At 31.5% G+C, this 24962-nt stretch overlaps 1 protein-coding gene across 1 annotated transcript in view; it reads left to right on the top strand.

Moving 5' to 3' along the window:
• Positions 1-8111: 8111 nt before the first annotated feature.
• LOC130672925 (protein zyg-11 homolog B-like) overlaps positions 8112-24962 on the top strand; it is a 61947-nt gene continuing 45096 nt past the window's right edge. The window contains exon 1 of the mRNA XM_057479446.1: positions 8112-8299. The gene's annotated coding sequence lies outside the window, so the exon portion shown is untranslated. The remainder of the gene's footprint in view (positions 8300-24962) is intronic.

Consider the following 24962-nt stretch of genomic DNA (forward strand, 5'->3'; position numbering starts at 1 on the left):
AAATATAAATACAGTTGGGTGGTCTTAGAACGTTTCCTGTCACCCGATACTTAAAACCTAAACAAAACACACGCATAAAAATCATGAATAGGCCCTTGTTCTATAGTTAACAGTAAATATGGTTATAAACAAATGCATACTCTATAATCAAATAAGAAAAGATATATTTAATAAATAAATGTTACTTATAAATGAAAACGATATCACAAGAACTCAATTATTATTGTTAATATATATACATATTAAATAAAGAGTGACTCGTATAATAAATAAATTAATAGAAATATAGAAATATAACATTAGAATAACTATAATGATGTTTCACGATAAATGATAATGTCAATCGTATCAATTTATTAAGTATACACTTATCCAAAAAATTAAAGGAACAAGAAAATTTTATAAATTTTTTAGTGATTTTTGGAAGGCCGTATTTTGGTGAAAAATGATCGCATCGAAAAAATAAAAAAAAGCAAATTGAAGCTTGAAATCTCTAGTTTGAAGATCTTCCAGCAAAATATTTTTTTGAGCCACGGTTTTTACGGAATCATAAGAAAAAAGTCGAGACAAAATTTTTCTAAATTTTTTAGTTTTGTTTTTTAGGTCTACGGGGCCGGGAAAAATTTTTTCAAAAAACGAATTCATAGCTCGTTTAGGAAATTTATTCAGCCACAATTTGCTTTTTTTTGTTTCTCTGTACGACAATTTGCTGCTGAGATATCAGCCTTTAAATGAAAAAGGAGCCTTTTGTCTTTGATTATTGATATCTCAGCAAGTAATGGTCACACAGTAATTTAAAGGGCAGTTTAATAAACTTGAATAAATTCCCTACAAGCTACATTTTCGATTTTTTCAAAAAAAAATTTTTTTTCATCCTTGATATCCATTTGAAAAACCCACAAAAAATGACCATTTTCTGGTTTTTTAGTCAACTCATCGCTACTCTGCAAATATTGATAAAAAAAATAATGTTGCCAGGTAATTTTACAGCTTAATGTACCCCTAAAAACCCTGGAAATTTTCAGATTGATCCATTGAACCGTTTGTCCGGTCCGATTGCTCAAAGTTTTGCAAAACAATTAAAGGAACAAGTTTTGTTCCTTAAATTGTGTAATCATTACCAAAATGAAAAAATTAATTTTTTTCGGATTTTCTTTCATTTTTGCGTTAGTTATTCAGTAAATGTAGGGTCAAGAGGAAAAAAAAAAATTTTCCAAAAAACAAGATCAAACAAGAATTTTTTTACATTTTTTTTTTTTTACGTTTCATTCGGGGGGTTATTTTTTTTTTCGTTTTTCGGAAAAAAATTTTTTTTTTCTCTTGACCTTACATTTACTGAATAACTAACGCAAAAATGAAAGAAAATCCGAAAAAAATTAATTTTTTCATTTTGGTAATGATTACACAATTTAAGGAACAAAACTTGTTCCTTTAATTGTTTTGCAAAACTTTGAGCAATCGGAACGGACAAACGGTTCAATGGATCAATCTGAAAATTTCCAGGGTTTTTGGGGGTACATTAAGCTGTAAAATTACCTGGCAACATTATTTTTTTTATCAATTTTTGCAGAGTAGCGATGAGTTGACTAAAAAACCAGAAAATGGTCATTTTTTGTGGGTTTTTCAAATGGATATCAAGGATGAAAAAAAATTTTTTTTTGAAAAAATCGAAAATGTAGCTAGTAGGGAATTTATTCAAGTTTATTAAACTGCCCTTTAAATTACTGTGTGACCATTACTTGCTGAGATATCAATAATCAAAGACAAAAGGCTCCTTTTTCATTTAAAGGCTGATATCTCAGCAGCAAATTGTCGTACAGAGAAACAAAAAAAAGCAAATTGTGGCTGAATAAATTTCCTAAACGAGCTATGAATTCGTTTTTTGAAAAAATTTTTCCCGGCCCCGTAGACCTAAAAAACAAAACTAAAAAATTTAGAAAAATTTTGTCTCGACTTTTTTCTTATGATTCCGTAAAAACCGTGGCTCAAAAAAATATTTTGCTGGAAGATCTTCAAACTAGAGATTTCAAGCTTCAATTTGCTTTTTTTTATTTTTTCGATGCGATCATTTTTCACCAAAATACGGCCTTCCAAAAATCACTAAAAAATTTATAAAATTTTCTTGTTCCTTTAATTTTTTGGATAAGTGTAGAATAATTATAAAAGAATACACCTCTGATAGTCTAGAATATTTAACTGAAAGATTGTATCCAAATACAAGAAAATAGAATATAAATGATATAAGTAATAAGTAAAGTCATAGAATGGGTAAAGTAAAGAACGTAAATATGTAAGTTTATGTCTCGAATTAGTATTAGTAAAAAGTATAAGTATATCCCACCAAAAACAGATTCTCTGTAAAAAGTTGCGCCAAGTACACGTTCAAAATTAATTTTAGACTACATTGAAAATAATATTCTTACAAAAAAAACTAAAATCATAAGAACACCAAGTACCATAAATTTTTTTTAATTTATTAAAAAAAAAAAATTATCACTATAAAAATTAAAAAAAAAAAAAAATACTTGAACGTACTTGGTGTGCGCGGTTAAAGGCAGTTTAATATATTATTCAACTGTGAAACATTCAAAAGATATAACACGACCGAATAATTAATTTTTTGCATAACGCACACCAAGTACGTTCAAGTATTTTTTTTTTTTTTTTAATTTTTATAGTGATAATTTTTTTTTTTTTAATAAATTAAAAAAAATTTATGGTACTTGGTGTTCTTATGATTTTAGTTTTTTTTGTAAGAATATTATTTTCAATGTAGTCTAAAATTAATTTTGAACGTGTACTTGGCGCAACTTTTTACAGAGAATCTGTTTTTGGTGGGATTTCATTTCTTTTTGTAGAACAATTAATCGGTCTGAAATATTTTTAAAAAACAAATAAACGAATAACAATAAAACTGTTCTTAAGACACAGTTTATTATTTGTTCAACGATACTTAAATCGGATAGTCAATGACAACTATCCACATTATATTATGTATATACCTATATGCATAAACCGAATCTGCAACTCATTTTTAAAAGTCAAATAAAAAATTAAAATTGCTTCTAAACTGATAGCAAGTTAACATTCATTAATTGTTCACATACTTTATGCAATTAGTTTGACATCAAGTCTTAGCTATGAAGTTTGCCGATTAATAATGTGAAGTTAAACTTTCAATCAACTTAACGTCATTATCTGACAGTAACGTCAGAAGTCAAATTGAATTCAAGTTACAGACAATCTACTGACAACTTAACCGCAACTTTTTGCTCTTAAACTTTTGCTGTTAAGTTGACTTCAGATTCTGGCCGTAGCTTGAAGTTAATTTGTGGTTATGGTGGCTATTAGGAAAGGAAACTTTTGTTAGGGTTTTTTTTCTAGTGACAAAAGTTACCTCTAAATTGATGAAAAATTAACCGCAAATTTTTTTTCTGACTTTTGTTGTCAAATTGTCAGCGATTTCGGGCATAAAATTTCGGTCATTTCAATTGTCAAATTACTGTCGATTTCAAGCTAAAGTGGCTATTAGGAATAGTTGTCATTAACCCTGATAACCACCTTATCTACAAATTAACTTCAAGCTAATGCCGTATTTTAAAGCCAACAAAAGAAAGTGTTGGAGAGCAAACAGTTACCTTTAAGTTGACAGTAAATTGTCTGTAACTTGAATTCAATTTGACTACAAGTGTTACTGTCAGACAATGACGTTAAGTTGATTGGAAGTTTCACTTCAAATTGATGGCAAGTTTTTCTGTCAAATTACATTCAGATGACGGCAGTAAATTTGCATCAACTTGCACGCAATAATTGTCCAGCCGAGGCTTGCCAGAAACTTGTCGTTAAGTTAGCCGTAAATGTTTCACTACAGAATATGCTAAGCAATTATATTTAGAGTGTGGCTATCAGGGAACGTATGCCCGCTTTTGGAAAGTAAGTTAACAGAAAGTGTTGCCGGAAAGGTATAGGGAGAACCTCCGATAGCTGAATTGCTTCCGAATTCATAACAAATTACCATCAAAGGATTCGACACTAATTTTCGGCGGTCAATGTGACGTCAAATTCTGGCGAGGCTTTCTGTCAACTAAGGGCCAGTTTTTCAAACCGAGTTTATTTTTATCCGGGTTTTAATTAATATTGCTAGTATACCTATATATTAATAATATATAGATATACCAGCAATGATAATTAAAACCCGGATAAAAATAAACTCGGATTGAAAAACTGGCCCTAAATGACATAAGTGAAGTGATCTTAAGCTGTGTCCTGCCTAAGGATCCAGAAATTGCCATAAAGTTAATGTAGATTTTGATTGTTTTTGGTTTGAACTCTAGCGCGGCAGGAATTAAAAAAAATAAAGAACATACTAATGTATAAGTTTGAGTGGATAATAATGATTACAGTATAAACTTGTATGAAACAGTACTAATTATTGAAAAATGAGGAAAAGTTATAAATTATTTAGGCTTATATAATGACAAAATAAATTATTTGATTAAGTAAATCGAAAAATTGAATCCATAAGATGGATTATTTTCTTAATTATTAATGTACTAGCACATGATAAAAATCAATTCATACACTAATCAAATAATAACTCAATTTAAATTCATAAATTCATTCAAATATGCACTTTTTTTTTTTAGTTCAATAGTTCATTATTGGGTTGAATTTCAATACATCCTAAATATATTTATAAATAAAGGAAATAATCCTACATTATTGTCATACCTTTAATACATCAATTCTATACTTGAAATTAATTACGTTATAGATTAAGTCCAATTACATAAAGAAGTTGATCGGGTGTATAACGAGATTATTAATTAATTAGTTCAGATGTTTAAACATTTTTATGAAAAATATAATTATTAAATTAAAAGAATGAATAAAAAATCTAATATAAATTTAGGTCATGAAAATTTCTACTTAATAAAAATTATATTTTGGTGTCGATACTTTTATATGTATCTTGTTAATTATTTGCTGTCAACAGGATTAAATAAACATTTTAAATAAGTAATTTTTTATGAAAAAGACATATATTTATTATGAATTGTAGGTACAATAATAATTATTATACATACATATTTTTTTTTATTCATCTTAAACATATTATCAGATAAATATTCAAAATTAACAAAGATGTATACAAACAATATATGTTACATATACTTGTTTTTGATGGAAATTCCATGTTTATAAATTCGAAATTTTTTTTTAATTGAACGAAAACAATTTTTTAATTCATAGGTACACAATAATTATAGAGACAATTAAGTATTTATTACTCATATTAGCTGCTAGACGTACAGACACACGTAAACATTCATAATTTAGCCTACTTCGAGTAGTTATAGCTTTAGCCACCAGTTGGCGTATCAGAATTCTAAGTTTCCCAATATTGACTAAAAAAAAATCGGTCTATCGGTTGACCCTGCGGGCGAGTTGAACTTGGGCAGCAAATTTCAGGTAATTTCAACGTCAAATTACTGTCAATTTCTACCTAGAGTGGCTTTAGGGTCATTGCAACGGAATGAGGATATATCCTGATAACGACTTTAGCAAAAAATTGTCGTACACTTGGAAATCTAACTAGACCAATCCGGTGGCGAGAATGATCTCTCTAGATCTCTAGCTTTCTAGATGATCAACATTCTAACTCAAAACTTGATGTGAAACATTTGACATCTCGATGAGGTCTAGTACGCAAAAAGTGTCATTTCAATTCATTGCTCTCTCCCACACATAAAATCACATATAAACTTGGTATAAAACAGCTATAATTTCACGTCAATTGTACACGTTATTTTACGTGTATGATATGAGAGCTAAAAGTTAGACTGATATTTTTTATATATACTGTAGTCATCGAGATGTCAAAAGTATCATTTCAATTTCGGAGCTGATACTGTGGTATCCTAGATTGCTGCGGAATCCCTGATAGCCACACTTTAAAGATAATTGTTTAGCAAGTTCTGCAGTGAAACATTTACGGCTAACTTAACGACAAATTTCTGGCAAGCCTTGGCTGGAGAATACTTACGTGCAAGTTGATGCGAATTTAACACCGTCATCTGAATGTAATTTGATAGAAAAACTTGCCGTTAATTTGAAGTGAAACTCAATCAACTTAACGTCATTGACTGGCAATAATACTTGTAATCAAATTGAATTCAAGGTACAGACAATTTACTGTCAACTTAAAGGTAACTGGTTGCTCTCCAACACTTTCCTTAAAGTTGGCTTTAGAATACAGCAGTAGCTTGAAGTTAAGTTGTGGATAAAGTGGCTATCAGGGGTGAATTTTAAAATTTCTGCCCGGGAAAAAATGTTTTTATAAAATTTTATTATACAGAAAATGGCCTGGTAATATTTTATAAAATTTTGCTGTGAAATCTTATAAAATCTTACAAAATTTTACAAAATTGTATAAAATTTTATAAAAACATTTTTTCCCGGGTGAACAAATTTTTCTTCAATGTAACAGTTAATATACGTCAACTTCTGTTGTTTAGTATTTTAACTACATCATTAGTGTGAAATACAGTGCAAATGACAGAGAGTTTACCACAAATCTTGCTCTTTACCTTTTTTATCGTCACTTTGCCGTCAAATGTAGGGTATTAATTTCGGGCAAGCTAAGTTTTCAACTTGATGATGTCCTCACTTTCCCCAAAGCGACTCGGTCTGCAAGTTGACGTCAACTTGTTCAAAATGTATATCTGACGTAAAACAGCAAAAGATTTGCAGTGAGATTTTTTGTCAAGTTGCACTGTATATTGCACTCAACTAGTATTCAGAAAAATAAAAAACAGAACTTGACGTGTAATTGCTGTTAAATCGAAGGAGAAGAATTTAGCTGGAAAGTAAGCATAAGCTAACTTCATGTCATCAAGTGTAACATGAAGGTAGCCAATTAAATCGAAGGAGAAGAATTTAAAGCTGGAAAGTAAGCATAAGCTAACTTCATGTCATCAAGTGTAACATGAAGGTAGCCAATAGCCGAAAATTCGTCTTATCGTAGTAATTTCTTCGTTAGATCTGAAAAACGGGGGCATTAAAATTTTGTAATTTTTAATTTTTTATTAAATTAACAAAAACAGTTTAAATTTATGAAAATTAAATAGGAATATAATAATTATGAATAACTGAACTAATATTATAGGCTGACAAAGCCCAATAATTTATTAATTTGGATTTAAAATATGAGTGAGGTTAAAGTGACATATGGTTCGAGAATAGAGACACGGTCGTCTCACACCGACGCGACACACATGTTGTACATGTTTGGAACGCGTACTTGGCGCGAGACACTACCGTGTCTCCGGATTTGGTAAAGAACATGGATATATAAGAATATATATATATATATATATATATATATATATATATATATATATATATATATATATGTATATTGTATGAGCATGAGTGTGAACATGAGAGTAGTGGGGAGAAGTTGGAGAGTGGAGGTCAGAGATCTCTCTGCCGTCTGATGTAACTTCACTTCTCTCCGAGAACTATTGACGAGCAGAACTGTTATTACTGATCAAATCTAATCTACACTTTATAATAAAACTCAGTCTTCAGATAAAAGTTATTTTATCAATTACATCTATCCTTATCCATAATTTCATTATTTCATTAAATAATAATCATAATCATCATCATCATCATAGTCAACAATAAATTTATAACGGTTTTCAAATTCAAAATTGGTCCCGTGTGACAACGAACTGCCCACTGTCCAGGAGGTGGCATCTGCTCCGATCCTAGTAACCTTCCAGGACATAACACCACTTCCCTGTTAGCTACTTAACCGTAAGTTAACTTCAAGCAACGGCGGTATTCTGAAGCCAACTTAAAGGAAAGAAAAAGTATTAGAGAGCATACACCCTAATAGCACAGTTTGCTTGAGCAAAAGTTTACTGTACAAAAGTTTCTCACGAGTGGACCTACCGCCGCCATTTTGTGCCTCAAAACATAATGGCGTCCACAAAAAAACTCGTAGATTAGAGTTCATTGAGTGATGGATGAGGGTATGTGTTTATAATGGCGTACTTGAAATCTTGGTGAATATATTCCTAGTGGAGGTAGCCCTTATGGGTTGGGGAAGAACTTGCGCGCCCCACCACTAAACCTATGCAAGCGGTTCACCAGAGCTGAAGTCTGGTACCATGGGGGATCCATTCCAAGCCCCGCTTTGACCAGAAATGGGAGAAGTGTTTGGGTCCAAATGAGGTCGGACTCGTGGTGGTTTTTGGTGAGACACCCACATGCAATGCATGCCTAATGGGTAAGTTAATGTGAGCTTATGCTCACATTTCGCTTTTATAATATATGGTAGTGCCAAAAATAGGGACCACACGCAACGCGAGTATGCCCGAAAGGGCGAGGTATCGGCTTCCGGTCGGCGGAGGCGGACTTAGGTCCCGTTACATTAATTAATTGTACAAAAGTTTCGTTGAATTTTTCTTCAAATTCCCGTCAACTTCGGACTTTTCCGTTTTTTACGACAAGTTGTATGCAACTTGCTATTGAATTTGAGGTAAATTCAATGCCCGAATTAGAATGCAAATTCACTTCAAAAGTTGACTAGAAAAAAGTTGTCTTTAATTTTCAGGTAAATTTTATGTCAATTTATCGTTAATTTGACTTGAAAAATTGTTAAGTATATTTTTACGCTCAACTTGTAGACAATTTTATGTATAAATTTGCTTACCTTTTGAAATGGTAAGAATGAACATTACCGACCGTTTTTTTTCGTACAAGTTTACCTTAAAATTGAAGAAAAATTAACCGCAAATTTTTATTTTCAACTTTTGCTGTGAAATTGTCTGCAAATTCGGGCAGCAGATTTCAGGTAATTTCAACATTAAATTACCGTCAATTTCAATGCAAAGTGGCTATTAGGGCAGTTACAGTTAAGTTGACAGTAAATTGTATGTAACTTGAATTCAATTTGACGACAAGTGTTACTGTCAGACAATGACGTTAAGTTGATTAGAAGTTTCACTTCAAATTGACGGCAAGTTCTTCTGTTAAATTACATTCAGATGACGGCCGTAGATATGCATCAACTTGCACGCTATTTTCCAGCTAAGGCTTGCCAGAAACTTGTCGTTAAGTTAGCCGAAAATGTTTCATTGCAGAACTAGCTGAGCGATTATCCTGATAGCCACACTTTAAATATATCTAAATTGAAGAAAAATTATCAGCAAATTTTTCTTTTTAACTTTTGCTGTTAAATTGTCCACCAATTCGGGCAGCAAATTTTAGGTAATTTCAAGCTAAAGTTGTTATGTCCTCAGTGGCTTCAGGTGCTTCCACCTGTTAATTAATTAGTGAACTTGAGATCCATAAATAGGCGCGCATTTAAATTTCATTTGAAATTATATATCAAGATCTTACAACACTTATTGCGTCCTATCAATATTTAGTCAATAATTTAAATAATAAATCGTCGTGGCACATACTTATTAAATTATATATTTTTATTATAAGAAACTTTAAATAAATAGATAAATAAATCGTTATTTTGTATTTAGAGAAATATGAATACAGTTTGAGTGGTCTTGGAACGTTTCTTGTCACCCGATACTTAAAACCTAAACAAAACACACGCCTAAAAATCATGAATAGGCCCTTGTTCTAAAGTTAACAGCAAATATGGTTATAAACAAATGCATCCTCTATAAACAAATAAGAAAAGGATACATTTAATAAATAAATGTTACTTATAAATGAAAACCATATTACAAGAACTCAACTATTATTGTTAATATATATACATATTAAATAAAGAGTGACTCGTATAATAAATGAATTAGTAGAAATATAGAAATATAGCATTAGAATGATTATAATGGTGTTTCATCCCTGGCGGTTTTGAATCACCCTGGAAACACCCTGGGAGTGGAAACACGGTGGATCCAGGGTGGTTACACGGTGGGTTAGTGCCATTTTACCACCGTGTAACCACCGTGGAATCAGGGTGATAAAATGGTACTAACCCACCGTGTAACCACCCTGGATCCACCGTGATTCCACCGTGTTTCCACTCCCAGGGTGTTTCCAGGCTGTTTTCAGGGTGATTCAAAACCGCCAGGGAAATAATTATCTTGATATTTTTATCTCATATGTCAAATTTTTTTTTTCCAATCAGCATAATTTTATGCTTAAAGTGAAAAAATTTCAATTGCTTAAAATGTTTTTATTTATTAGTATGAGAGATATTTTTTTGAATAAAGTTTTTCGTTAAAAGTGAAAATAAATTGTGTTTTTTCATCAAACAATTGAAAGCAGAATATAGTAAAATGACGAGTTATTTTAAAATTCAAGTTGTAGTAAAACACATGTACGTATTATAGAATCTGGAGATTGCTTGTTATATTTATATATAACCATTTATAATTATGTAAGATTATATACAACCATCCCTTGCGGTATTAAAAATATTCTGGATACACTCTGGAAATATTCTGGTAACACGACGCAACCATACGGACTCCAGAGTATTTCCAGAACGGTTTTGTGCCGATTCAGAAAATTTGCAGTCTTTTGATACCTATATTGTAAGAACGTTTTTTTTAAGTTTTGATGACATTATTTATAACAAAATGAGGGGATACGCACGGAGTTTATCCTTTAGAGAAAGACACTACGTCTTATGTCCACTTTCTCTCTGGCGATTCCCGAAGGTATTCGAAGTCGAATTTTTTCTAAGTCCCACAGCAAGAAATTTTTCTAAGTCCTCATCCTGAAAATTTCAAACAATCGACGAAAATTCGTTTATACCATTCAATTCAGAATTTCGCGAAATGAATTTCTGTCGTATCAAAAAAAAATAAATATATTTTTTTTAATTGTTGATAAATTACAAAAATTTTTATGTAACTGAAGCAGAATTTGTCAAAATAAAAAAAAAAATCTGGGCGTCGGTTGACCCTGCGGGCCAGCCCCCAAAGTTCCCGCTGTTTTCGAGCTCGAAGAGCTCGAAAACATTAGTGTAGATACATTTTCGAAAATACCTTCGTTTCCCTTTTTATGAGCTTTTCAAGCTTAAAAAGGTTACGTTTTATGTGAAAGTTTAAAAATTTAGAATCTTAAATAATTAATGAATGAGCGTTTTTATATTTGTTCACAATTATGTTCAATAATTAGCTCAAAAATGATTATTCACGTGATATGTTGTATCTACACTAATGCAAAAAATTAAAGGAGCAGAAAAATTTTATAAATTTTTCAGTGATTTTTGAAAAGCTGTAACTTGGTGAAAAAAAATCGTATCGAAAATTTAAAAAAAGCATTTTATAGCTTGAAATCTCTAGTTTAGGTGTATTTTTTTCAAAATTTTTTAAAAGCTCCGATTATTGCGCAAACATGAGAAATACCGCGAGCCAAAAAATTTCTAAATTTTTTTTTTTTTTCCGAAGAGCCCACGGACCGCGGAAAAATTCTTTCAACTAAATGAATGCATACATCGTTTAGCAAATTTATTCAGCTTCAATTTGGTTTTTTTTTTAACCTCGTAGGACGATTTATCGCAGAGGTATCAGCCTTCAAACAGAAAATGATCCTTTTGGCTTTGATCTTCGATATTTCAGGTACCAATGATCGCACAGAAAGTTAAAGGGCGGCGTTGAAAACTTGAATAAATTCTCTACAAGATCCTGTCATCGTTTTTTAGAAAAAAAAATTTTTTTTATTTTTAACATCCATTAGAAGAAAGTACAAAAAAATGACTTTTTTTGGTTTTTTAGTAAATCAACCGCTACTCTGCAAATATCGATAAAAAAAATAATGTTGCCAGGGACTTTTTTAGCTTAATGTACCCCCAAGACCCGTGTAAATTTTTAAATTGATCTATCAAACCGTTTCTTGGGAATCATCGATCAAAGTTTAGCTAAACAATTAAAGGAGCAAGTTTTGTTCCTTTAATTGTGTAATCATAATCAAAATGAAAAAATTTTTTTTTTTCGACTTTTCTCAAATTTTTGCGTTGTTAACTCAGTAAATGCAAGGAAATGACAAAAAAAAATAAAAAATTTCCAAAAAATGTCAAAAAAAATCGAAGAAAACAAAAAAAATTGAAACTTGTTTTTCGTGTTCTAAATTTTTTTTTGACATTTTTTGGAAATTTTTTATTTTTTTTTGTCATTTCCTTGCATTTACTGAGTTAACAACGCAAAAATTTGAGAAAAGTCGAAAAAAAAAAATTTTTTCATTTTGATTATGATTACACAATTAAAGGAACAAAACTTGCTCCTTTAATTGTTTAGCTAAACTTTGATCGATGATTCCCAAGAAACGGTTTGATAGATCAATTTAAAAATTTACACGGGTCTTGGGGGTACATTAAGCTAAAAAAGTCCCTGGCAACATTATTTTTTTTATCGATATTTGCAGAGTAGCGGTTGATTTACTAAAAAACCAAAAAAAGTCATTTTTTTGTAATTTCTTCTAATGGATGTTAAAAATAAAAAAAATTTTTTTTCCTAAAAAACGATGACAGGATCTTGTAGAGAATTTATTCAAGTTTTCAACGCCGCCCTTTAACTTTCTGTGCGATCATTGGTACCTGAAATATCGAAGATCAAAGCCAAAAGGATCATTTTCTGTTTGAAGGCTGATACCTCTGCGATAAATCGTCCTACGAGGTTAAAAAAAAAACCAAATTGAAGCTGAATAAATTTGCTAAACGATGTATGCATTCATTTAGTTGAAAGAATTTTTCCGCGGTCCGTGGGCTCTTCGGAAAAAAAAAAAAAATTTAGAAATTTTTTGGCTCGCGGTATTTCTCATGTTTGCGCAATAATCGGAGCTTTTAAAAAATTTTGAAAAAAATACACCTAAACTAGAGATTTCAAGCTATAAAATGCTTTTTTTAGATTTTCGATACGATTTTTTTTCACCAAGTTACAGTCTTCCAAAAATCACTGAAAAATTTATAAAATTTTTCTGCTCCTTTAATTTTTTGCATTAGTGTATATTGTGTAAGTATATCGTGATACGAGCAAACATGACGATTTTTAGGCAGTCACTTCCAATGACTTATATAAAGAAGAACATATTAGTTTTGAGGATTTTGTTCAGTAATTATGATGTTATTCAATATAAAAAACGCAGATATAGATTTTACATTTATTACCCCGTTGACGATATCTCTCGAACGGGTTACCTAATTGGGACGTTCTTGGCAGCAATCGAATGATTTTATCAAGTTATAGAGCTGATTAGATTTTTGAATTGATTGATTCGATAGTTTCCGAAATATTCACGAAAAACGAAAAAAAACGATTTTTTTTTATTCTTTCGTCGACGATATCTCTCGAACGGATTATCCGATTAAGACGTTCTTGGTGGAAATCGAAAGCTTTTATCGAGTTCTAGACCTGATTAGATTTTGGTATTGATCGATCCAACAGTTTTCACAATATCCAAAAAAAACGAAAAAAAAAATTTTTAACTTCCCGCTAAGAAAATCGACGATTTTCGAAAAATTGGGAAGTTATTGTTTTCACCCCGATTTTCGAAAGTCGAGTTTTCATCAGATGTCGACGTTTTGAGGTCCTCCCTGATTAAAAAAGTGAATTGAAAAGTATTGAAAATTATTTCAATTCTTTTCAATCCCTCGGCAGTTTTGGAAAGTATTGAATGGAATTGAAATTTCGATCGTTTGAATACTTTCCAATTCCAAAGTGGAATTCGAAAGTATTGAAAAGAATTCAATCTTTCATCATTTCAATACCTTCCAATATGGAATTATTTTGGTATTGAGAAGGATTCAGAACGATTCAAAAATTTCAATTCATTTCAATCTTTTTCAATTCCACACTTGATCCGAAATATCGGATTATTTAGGTATTGAGAAGGATTCGGAAAGATTCAAAAATTTCAATTCATTTCAATCTTTTTCAATCCCACACATGACCCGAAATGTGAAATTATTTAGGTATTGAGAAGGATTCGGAAAGATTCAAAAATTTCAATTCATTTCAATCTTTTTCAATCCCACACTTGATCCGAAATGTCGGATTATTTAGGTATTGAGAAGGATTCAGAAAGATTAAAAATATCAATTCATTTGAATCTTTTTCAATTCCTCGGAAGTTCAGAAATTCTTTTATTATTTTGGGATTGAAAAGTATTCATTTTATGTCAAAATGAAAACCTTGGGGTATAGAAAGTATTCGAAAGGATTTATTTCTCATCTTTTTCAATACTTTTCAATTCACTTTTTTAATCAGGGCTAGGAAGCTATTCTGACTATTTTCAAGATGATGTCCGAGTGTATGTATGTGTGTGTGTGTGTGTGTGTGTGTGTGTGTGTGTGTGTGTGTGTGTGTGTGTAAACTCTTTGTAACTTTTTAACTAATGAATCGATTTGGATGGTTGAGGTGGCAATCGAAAGAGCTTGTTGGCCCTCAACTTTCCTGAAAATTTCAGATCATTTGATCAAGCAGACTCGAAAATATTGGCGAATTACGAAAAAAAAAAATTTTTTTTTTTAGTTTTTTAGTGATTTCTCAGAAACGACTCAAACGATCGACTTCAAAATCTAATCAGCTCTAGAACTTCATAAGCCGCGTCGAATGTCACCTCAACCATCTCAATCGGTTAATTTGTTCGAGAGATATCGTTGGCGAAAGAAATGATAAAAAACGGTTTTTTTCGATTATCTTTGAAGTGACTCATCCGATCAATTTCAAAATCTAATAAGCTCTAGAATTCGAGAAAACGCACCGATTGTCACCTCAAACGTCAAAATCGGTTGATTAGTTCAAAAAATATCGGCGCTGAAAAGTTAAAAAAATAACATTTTATGTTATTTTTTCCAGATAAATCAAAATATAATATGCTAAAATGTGTCTGAAATCATACAAACTCTTTCTCTTGATAGTCTCTTCCGATCATCAGATAATGTCATATAACTTGTTCCTTAGTTTTAAACATATTGTCAGCAAAAAATTAAAAAAACCCAGTTGTTAATGTTTTTCTCGGATATTCTATATATTATTGCTCTGACCTAAGTCAAAACTCATTCAAATCTTGATTTTGATCACTGACATTGATTTCTGCCTCAACACATTTATTTCAGAGAACATAATCGATAATAAAAATTTAAAAGCCGCTTCCTCATTAATGATTTTCGATTCTTAATTTTTCAAACTCTAGCAAAAAACGTAACTTGTTGGAGCTTAAAAAGCTCATAAAAAAATGATTCCATGTAATAGCATTTTCGAGCTCGAAGAGCTTGAAAATATATTCACAGTGATGTTTTTAAGCTCCTTGAGCTCGAAAACAGCGGGAAGTTTTGGGGCTGGCCTGCAGGGCCAACCGACGCCCAGATTTTTTTTTTGTATTTCTTAAATATCTCAGAGTTTATTTGACTAAATGGACTAAAATTTTTTTGAAAATCTAAGTTCAGAAGATATCTTTCGAATGCCGCAAGAACCATCTAAATCGGTTCATTCATCAAAAAGATATGAGAGGTTTACACACACACACACACACACACACACACACACACACACACACACACACACACACACACACACACACACACACACACACACACATATATACATACAGACATCGCTCTGAAAATGTCAGAATAGCATCCTAGCACCTTCAAATGTCGACATATGATGAAAACCCGGGTTTTGAAAATCGGGGTGAAACTAATAACTTCTCGAATTTTTTGAAAATCGTCGATTTTCTCAGCGGGAAGTTAAAAACAAGGAGCTTGAAAACATTACTGCGAATATATTTTCGAGCTCTTCGAGCTCGAAAATGCAATTACCTGGGATTATTTTTTATGAGCTTTTCAAGCTCTACCAAGTTTCGTATTTTGCTAAAGTTTGAGAAGTTAAGTAATACGTTCCCGTAATATTTTATTGATTACATTAAATTAATTATTTTTCATAAATTAATTTAATTCGATGTAACGGAAATCAGTTACGATAAGAGAGTCGCCGTGGTTCCCCAGTGAACACATGACCTTATTTTGACGTCATACGTAGGTCATAGAAATGTCACGGCATCTGATGTAAATTTGATGTCAATCTGACCTTCTACATGACTTTGATATGATGTGAAGCTTGTGACATTATATTGATGTAAGCATGACTCTTGTATGACGTCACAGTTATGACTTATGTATTACGTACGTTTGACATAAAATCGACATCACATTGTTACGTAGTAATAAAGTCATTATCGTTTATCATAATGACGTAATTTTAAAATCATACATTTATGTCAGTAGCAAAGTCACGGTTATACGTAATATGGATGTCACTCTTAAATCATATCTTTACATCAGTGACAAGTCAGTATTTTACGCAATGCTGATGTAATTTCTGAGTCATAGTTTTTTATCATCTATTTATTGAAATAAAACAATCATAGAATGAATTTTCAAAACTGTGTAAATGTGTAAAAATAACAACTAAACGTCGAACATTTTTGGGGCCAAAGTAATCGATAAACTCGGTAATAGATTATTCAGACGTTTTAGATCAAAACATTAGCGTGAGCATAAAAAAATTAACTTTATTTTTTTAATTGATATATCGAAAATATCATTTAAGATGACAAAGTAAATTTAACGACAGTTTGAACTCTTTTAATATTATGATTCTAAAGTTTAGTATCACAATTTTTCAATCGATTAAATTTATTACGATTTTGTGGAATTATTTAATGTTTCGCAAAATTTTATAAAAGATTTTTTAAATTTCACATCACAACAAAAAATTAAAAAATTTGATGAAACTTAATGAAATTTGATACAATTATCATCGAGGCCGACAAATATTGTTTCTATAAAATTTCATATAAGTTCATGGAGTTTTTTTAAATTTTGTAAAAATCCATCACGAAAACTTATGAACTCTGGCTTTTCCGGCATTTCACTCTAAATACATCAATTAAGCACGGGATTTGAACTTTCGTGATGTGGACCAGTGAGCAACGTTCAGGACTACCAGCCAAGAGGAGCCGTGTTCGAACCCAGCAGACGCCCAGGATTTTATCATCATTTAACGTTATCTAATCTTGTTTCTGAATTCACAATGCGTTCGTGCGGTAATAATCAAATCAAAAATTCGGAATTTCATTTTTTTTTTTTTTTTTTTTTTTTTTCAAACATATTTTTTCCGAATTGATAATTTTGACATCACCCATATGTCATATTGACGTCATATAATGTCACACAGACATCACATTTACGTCATGTATACGTCATTAGTTTTACATCATAATCTTACGTAAAAAAGTGTGAAATAATGAGTCACACCTGACTCATTCGTGACTTATATCTTACGTAAATGATGACATAGCGTAACGTCACTCTGACGTCAAATTTACGTCAATGTGTTTACTGGGTCGCGGGCAGCCCTGTGGAAAAGGTCTTATAAAATCTCATAAAAAAAAATTGGCTATGAGAAAACGATCAGTATTTGTCCACGAAAAATCTCAAAAATTCTGATACAATTATTTTCTCATAGATGGTGCATCAAAAAAATTTTTTTCTTAAAATTCTCATATAAATTATCAGAATCTATAAGAAACAGAAGCTGTAATATTGTAATTATAAGTATTTATAAGTTTTCGAAAAATGTAAAGTTTACAATTGAGTAGATTTTGGAAATGAATAAGATTGTATGAGACGATTTCTAAAGTAATCATACAAGATTTGATACTGATTAATCAATGTGAGTACAGTTATTTTCCATATAGTTTATATGCTAAATTATTGAATTTTTTAGCATGAATTCAAAAAGTTTCTATTATGTATACTCAAGAATATTTGTATGAGTATTTACGCGGAAAATCTTTAGCAATCTATTCACGAAAAATCTATGAAATTGAGTCCGTTTATTTATTCATCAAATTTACTCAAGTAAACATTAATATTAAATATTAAAGTCATGATGTATTATGGGATATACCATAGTACAACCCAAACAGGTACTTGTTGGTCTGTCAAATGACAGGAGTACTCGAATAAAATCGTATTGAAATTTGGAATATAACACTTCTGAAATAAATGTCTTACCAGGGACACTACAAATCGTAGGCGCGATCTCGTGGCGAGCACCGAACTACTCCCGCTGCTGCTGCCTAGCACCGGTGACTTTCCCCTTCTCCATATCGATCTTTTCTCCCGAGAAATTTTTTCTCTTGGCTTAAACAACTTTTGTTATTTTGGTCGGAGAATACAAAAAAACTTGCGTGAAAAGAATAGTACTTGTTCCGAGAAATTTTATTCTGTTGAACCAAAAAAATGCAATATCACTACAAAAAAATAATGTATCTTGCACCAAAAAAAAAAAAAAATGGGGCAAGATACATTACTGGGTTTGTAAAAAATCACATAAAAACTTATATTTTCACTCATCTCAGAACAGTTAAAATACTTAAAGTACAAGAAATAGTGATAATATTAGTATTTTGGGTGTAAATTCTTATAAAACAAAAATGAAGTTAAGCAATTATTTTTGAATGAATCTGATAAAATTAATATTTTATGTGAATGGAAATTATTTATAAAATCTCATAAGTACTCCATAATATTTTATAAGTAATAGCCTTCTAACTAAAACTTACAAAAACTCATAAATCACATAGCTTTTAAATTAAAATTAAATCTTTTAAGTTTTTACAAGTTAATTCGATTATAGATTTTCTTACTAATTCTCATAAAATTTTTATGAGAAAAAGGTCTGCATTTGTCCATGTGATTCCTGATTCAATCTCATAAAATTTCGAAGAAATACATGTTAAATATTTTCTCATAAAATATGACAAATATTTTATGATATTCAATAAGATATTATCTCCTAGGATAACTCTTACTAAAACTTATAAATTCTGAAAATTTCGTATAAAAAAATAATCTTATTGAGATTTTGTAAGTATTATAACATCGGAATTCGCCTGATCAATTCTTATTGAAAATACATTAGAATAAACTGTAACAATCTTATAGAAATGAAAGTACTTATTGAATCTCATAATCGTTGGCGGAATTCGAGTCACAAAATCTCATAAATTAAAAAATCTTACTCATTCTTTTAAAAATCTAGTACGGAAATCATGATAGGAAAACATCAAAAGCTTTGACTCATAGATTCTCATAAAAATTCATATGAGAATATTTTTAAATCTCATAGATATTTTCGAAGCTCATAGATTCTCATAAAAAATATTCAATATTTTATCAGAATTTATGAGAGCTTTTCCACAGGGAGTCAAAACAGATGACGATGCATGAGACCCGGGACACGACGATTCTCTCATAGGGAACCTGAGATGCAGCGTCAACGTTTTGTCAACTCTGTTGACTTATTATATTTTTTATAATGACAAAATAGTCAGTCTTACGAGCGAGCTCTTGGAGCTCGAACCTCTGTTCTCCATGTAATTAATAAATTACAATTTATCGTAAACTAATTCCACCTTATTTTGGGGTGTCAATTGGCACCCCAATATTTTCACCTACACTATGACCTATCCATTCACCTGCTGCTATAATAAATAAAATGGAGACCGGGTCGGAAAACACATTTTAAATCACGAAAATTAAATAAATAAATAATTACAATAAAATAATCGACGACCAGGGCCCACCGGGGGTCTATCGATACTCCAATGAGGCCAAACCTGAATAAAATTGAATAATTAAAAATTATTTTTATTTTTAATTAGTTAGGGGTAATTCTCAAAACGTAACAGTGGTGCTGCCCTAGCGGATCCGAATTACGGTAAATACAGTGATTTACCGTAATTTACGGTGCCTAGCAGAATTACCGTAAATTACGGTAATCTACGGCAAATTGCCGTAATTTACGGCAATTCTGCTAGGCGCCGTAAAATTACGGTAAATTACGGCAATTTACCGTAATTTGCCGTAGATTACCGTAATTTACGGTAATTCTGCTAGGCACCGTAAATTACAGTAAATTACGGTAAATCACTGTATTTACCGTGATTCGGATCCGCTAGGGTGTGACCAGGATCAGTGACCACTGTTTATAGACAATACAAATAATTAAAAATTAATATTGGGAATTATTCAAAACGTAACATAAGAATCGAAAATTATTAATGAAGAAGCGGATTCAAATTTTTATTCTCGATTATTTTCAATGAAATAAATTTATCAAGGCAGAAATCAATGTCAGTGATTGAAATCAAGATTTGAGTGAGTTTTGACTTAGGTCAGAGTAATAATATATGAAATGTCCGAGAATCATATTAAAAACTAGGTTTTCTCAATTTTTTGCTGATAATATGATTTAAACTAAAGAACAAGTTAGATGACATTCTATGATGATCGAAAGAGACTATAAAGAGGAATAGTAAAAAAATTTTTATTCATAATGAAAAAGACATCCCTGCCTCAAGTACAAAATGCCAAATCAACTATGTATAGTATAGTACTTTTAAGAAATCTTCAAACTTGTTAATTATATCTTATGTATATTTATTTATTTTTATGTACTATGGTTTTTTGTATTTTTTATTTTCCCATATTTAACGCAGATCGATTATTTCTTTTAAAAGCTCTGAGATCTTAAGCTCTAAGATCTTATTTTACACAATCTCTAAGATTGTGTAAAATATAAAATAAATTTCTACTAGGTAAAAGTTCTTAGAACGGGAACTAGTAAATACTTAAAATTGTATTACATTGTAAAATATAATGTAGAAGTTAAAGAAAATTAATAAACATAATTTAAAACTGAAACTGAACGTTTTCGTCAGACTGCACTCCACTGCTACCGAGTTAACACCTCAGAGCAGAGTGGCAAGCACTTACTGGTAGTGATACAGTGTATACTGCATCACAATTATGAAATATTTATCTCGTTAGAGAAAATATAATTTTTGGCATACCAGTAATCTTCCCCATGGATCATGCATTACTTATGAGTGTACTGGCATAGGGTACACCTGTTATATATAGGTCATCAAGTAAGCCGCTCAAGACCACTGACAGTACAACGTCATTGAAAGACAAGAAGTACTACTGCAGCCAAGCAGTAGGTGGACAACAACTCATACAAGCCAGTAGGTACTGGCAGTGTCACAGTCAAGCCAGTGAGTACTGGCGGTTCAGAGTCCAGCCAGTGGGTACTGGCAGTTCAAAGTCAAGCCAGTGAGCACTGGCGCTCCGACAAGCTGTTCAGCCACAAGCCAGTAGAGTACACTCGTTGTCATTAATGCCTGGTCCCCCAGACTATAGAATCTTAGCCATGCAGGGGACCAGGCATTAATGACAACGAGTGTACTGGCCGCCCAACTACAAGCCAGAAGGGACCTGGCCATCCTTCCACGAGTCAGTAGGATACTGACCGCCGTCTACAGGCCAGCAAGCACTGGCGCTTCAACGACAAGCTAGTAGGTACTAGCTCTCCGTCTACAAGCCTGTGAGCACTGGCGCTCCAACGACCAGCGTTCGTCTTCAAGCCAGTGAGCACTCCCGATGAAAAAAGGTTTTATACAATTGTATAGAATTATATATCAATTATATATGGACTATATATAATTGGATAGAAAAAATGGCCCGATCCAATTGTATACAATTTGTATAGAAATTGTATACAATTCTATACAAATTGTATACAATTCTATATAATTATATACAATTCTATATATATTGCAATTATATAGAATTGTATACAATTTCTATACAGTTGTATACAATTGGATCGGGCCATTTTTTGTATATAATTTTATACAATTGTATAAAATCTTTTTTCATCGGGCTGGCGCTCCAACAACCAACTCCCCGTCTACAAGCCAGTAGAGTACTGCAGTTCAATAACAAGCCAGGGAGCACTGGTGCTCCGACAACAGGAAACAATCTGCCATTAACAACTAGAGTTAAGCACTTAGGATTAAGGACATGATTATATCATATTTATATTTTTTTTATATAAGTATTTAACGGAAGGCAGTAACTCCCAAGATTTTGTTATTTTGTAACGGGGTAAAAATTTAAATTTACAACTTTAAATCAACCTGATTTCCCGCGGTTGATTAATTACCCATAGTTCCCCATATGCGTTACTATTTCATCGACTTGTCGTCGGGCGCGCTAATTTAAGGGGCTCGTCCCCAAGACCCAATAAGGAAATAAGTTGGACTGGTGGATTTTCCGATAAGGGCCGAAGGATCGCGAACTTAGATTTGATTAGGGAGTGCACAAAGGGAAGACAGACACAGACGGACGGACCGGCATAGACACCAGACGGGTGACGACGTACATCACTGCAGATATATATTGAGGAGAATTACAATCAGCGGCGGGTATTCATACCGTACCCGGTTACAAGCGTGCCTTGCACTTCTCTACTATTATTACTCTACCGACATACAATTAGGTGTTAACATATTTATATTATGGAATTTCTCCATAACTATGCAACTCTCCTTAATATTTCTCTATTCTGCATATTTCTATGACACAACAATTCTATGAAAAAATTTATCTATTTAAAAATTTTTCTATGTTGAGCAAAGTCAGTTTCAACATTTCTCTCATCAAAAAAAAAACAAAGTTTTACGAATGATTTTGTGTCTTACCACCAGCTATCGCGTGGCGCTACCATAAAATTCCAACAACAATACAATAATAATGATAATGATTTAAGTAATTATAATTTTTTCTTTTTAAATGTCATTAAATTTGAATCCTGACTTTGTCAGTATTTTATTATAATTTCAAATTTAATGACATTTAAAAAGAAAAAATTATAATTACTTAAATCATTATCATTATTATTGTATTGTTGTTGGAATTTTATGGTAGCGCCACGCGATAGCTGGTGGTAAGACACAAAATCATTCGTAAAACTTTGTTTTTTTTTTGATGAGAGAAATGTTGAAACTGACTTTGCTCAACATAGAAAAATTTTTAAATAGATAAATTTTTTCATAGAATTGTTGTGTCATAGAAATATGCAGAATAGAGAAATATTAAGGAGAGTTGCATAGTTATGGAGAAATTCCATAATATAAATATGTTAACACCTAATTCTGTCATATTATAGTAAATTTTGTAGAGACTTAATTTTCATAGAGATATATAATATAGAGATATTTTGGACATGAATTATTTTCGCGTATATTTATACTTAATAGAATAAGTTTACATAGAGATAATTTTACATAGAATTATTTTGCAACATAAATATATTTAGTATTGATATTTTCGCGTAAAAATCTATTTAAGAGAGTTGTATGTTGGTAGAGTAATAATAGTAGAGAAGTGCAAGGCACGCTTGTAACCGGGTACGGTATGAATACCCGCCGCTGATTGTAATTTGTTGCAGAACGAACGGAGTCAGACGGAAATCGGCAGGAAGGCTGCAGTAAATAAGGACGCCACGATCGCTGGAAAAATTTAAGGAGAGGTAAATAAATCGTCGGCAAGTGGCCACAATTTATTAAGTAATTAATTTAATAATAATAATTAAGTTAATTCGTGGGCAGTCGCCATTTCCGATTTGATTGTATTAAAATATAAATTCTCGGCAAGAAGGCCAGAATTCAAAATAAATTTACACGCGGTCCGTCTGATAAATTCTCGGCAAGAAGGCCAGAATTTCTTAAACATTAATTATAAATTAAAAAGTTTAATTTCTCGGCAGGAGTGCCAGAAGTTATAAATAATAAATCTAGTCATTAAGAAATTATAAATAGTAAATTAATCAATTTTATTTAATGAAAAAATTTAAATACAAAAATTACAAGACTGAAAATAAAAGTGCCGTGAAAATAGTGATAACGATAAAACTGTAATTAATTAAAATTATTATTGATGGAAGTCCGTTCTAGATGTGAAATTCGGTTATTAACGTGAAGACAAGTTATAAAAGAATTAAAGAGAGATAGCGTCAGTCGTTGGCGTCAGTTTTCCAGTATCAGTAACTTCTTTACTCAAAAACTCGATACTTGAAAAACTGAAAATATAAAATGTTGTTGTGGAAAATTTTAAGTATAAAATTATAAAGTAAATTAAAAATTGTCGTGTTGATAAAGTGTCGTTATTAAAATGTAAAAAAAATAAAATTGGAAAGTCAGAAAATTTATAAATTGAAATTTCGTATGTAAATTTAGTCCAGTGGACAATTAAATAAATTTGAGATTAATTAAAAGTGTGTATGAATTTAATCGGTAAAATAATGATTTGTAAACGCGTGTGTGTGAGTGTGAATAAAGTCCTGGGGACTCGAGTGTTAAAACGTGTGTGTGTGTGTGTGTGTGTGTGAGAAAAATTAAGTTTCCTGTGGAAACGTTTTAAAATAATAGATCCAGGGGATCTGACAAGTTGCCAATTTGTTTTAATTAAATTTGATCCAGGAGGTCAGGCCGGTGGCCAAATTAATCGTAAAAGTCCAGGGGACTTAATTTTATTTTATATGATCCAGGGGATCAGGCTGGTGGCCAATTATAATAAAAGTCCAGGGGACTCGTTTGTTTTAATTAAAAGATCCAGGGGATCAGGCCGGTGGCCATTTCGTATCAAGTCCAGGGGACTCGTCGTAGTATTTAATTAAGATCCAGGGGATCAGGCCGGTGGCCAAAATAGTTATAAAAGTCCAGAGGACTCTTTCGTGTAATTAATAAAGTCCGGTGAACAAAATTTTATTAGTTGTTAAGAATAAAAGTCCGGTGGACAGTTTTGTTATAAATAGTTATAAGGAATAAAAGCCCGGTGGGCAAAGTGTGAATCGGTGAATTAAATTTGAAATTATATTGATTTAAAATTGTGTAAAAATTAATTTAATCCCTCAATTTCCTCACTCTTATACTTTTCAACGACCCTGATTTATAAAATTAACATCTCCGGTTCTGGAAGGCCGAGTCTTATCTTCCAGTGGCGCTCTTATTAAGATCAATTAATAAAGGGGCCAAACTTGGCAAGGTTGAGATATACCCTG

This window comes from Microplitis mediator, chromosome 1, assembly GCF_029852145.1.
Source record: "Microplitis mediator isolate UGA2020A chromosome 1, iyMicMedi2.1, whole genome shotgun sequence".
Lineage (NCBI taxonomy): Eukaryota > Metazoa > Arthropoda > Insecta > Hymenoptera > Braconidae > Microplitis > Microplitis mediator.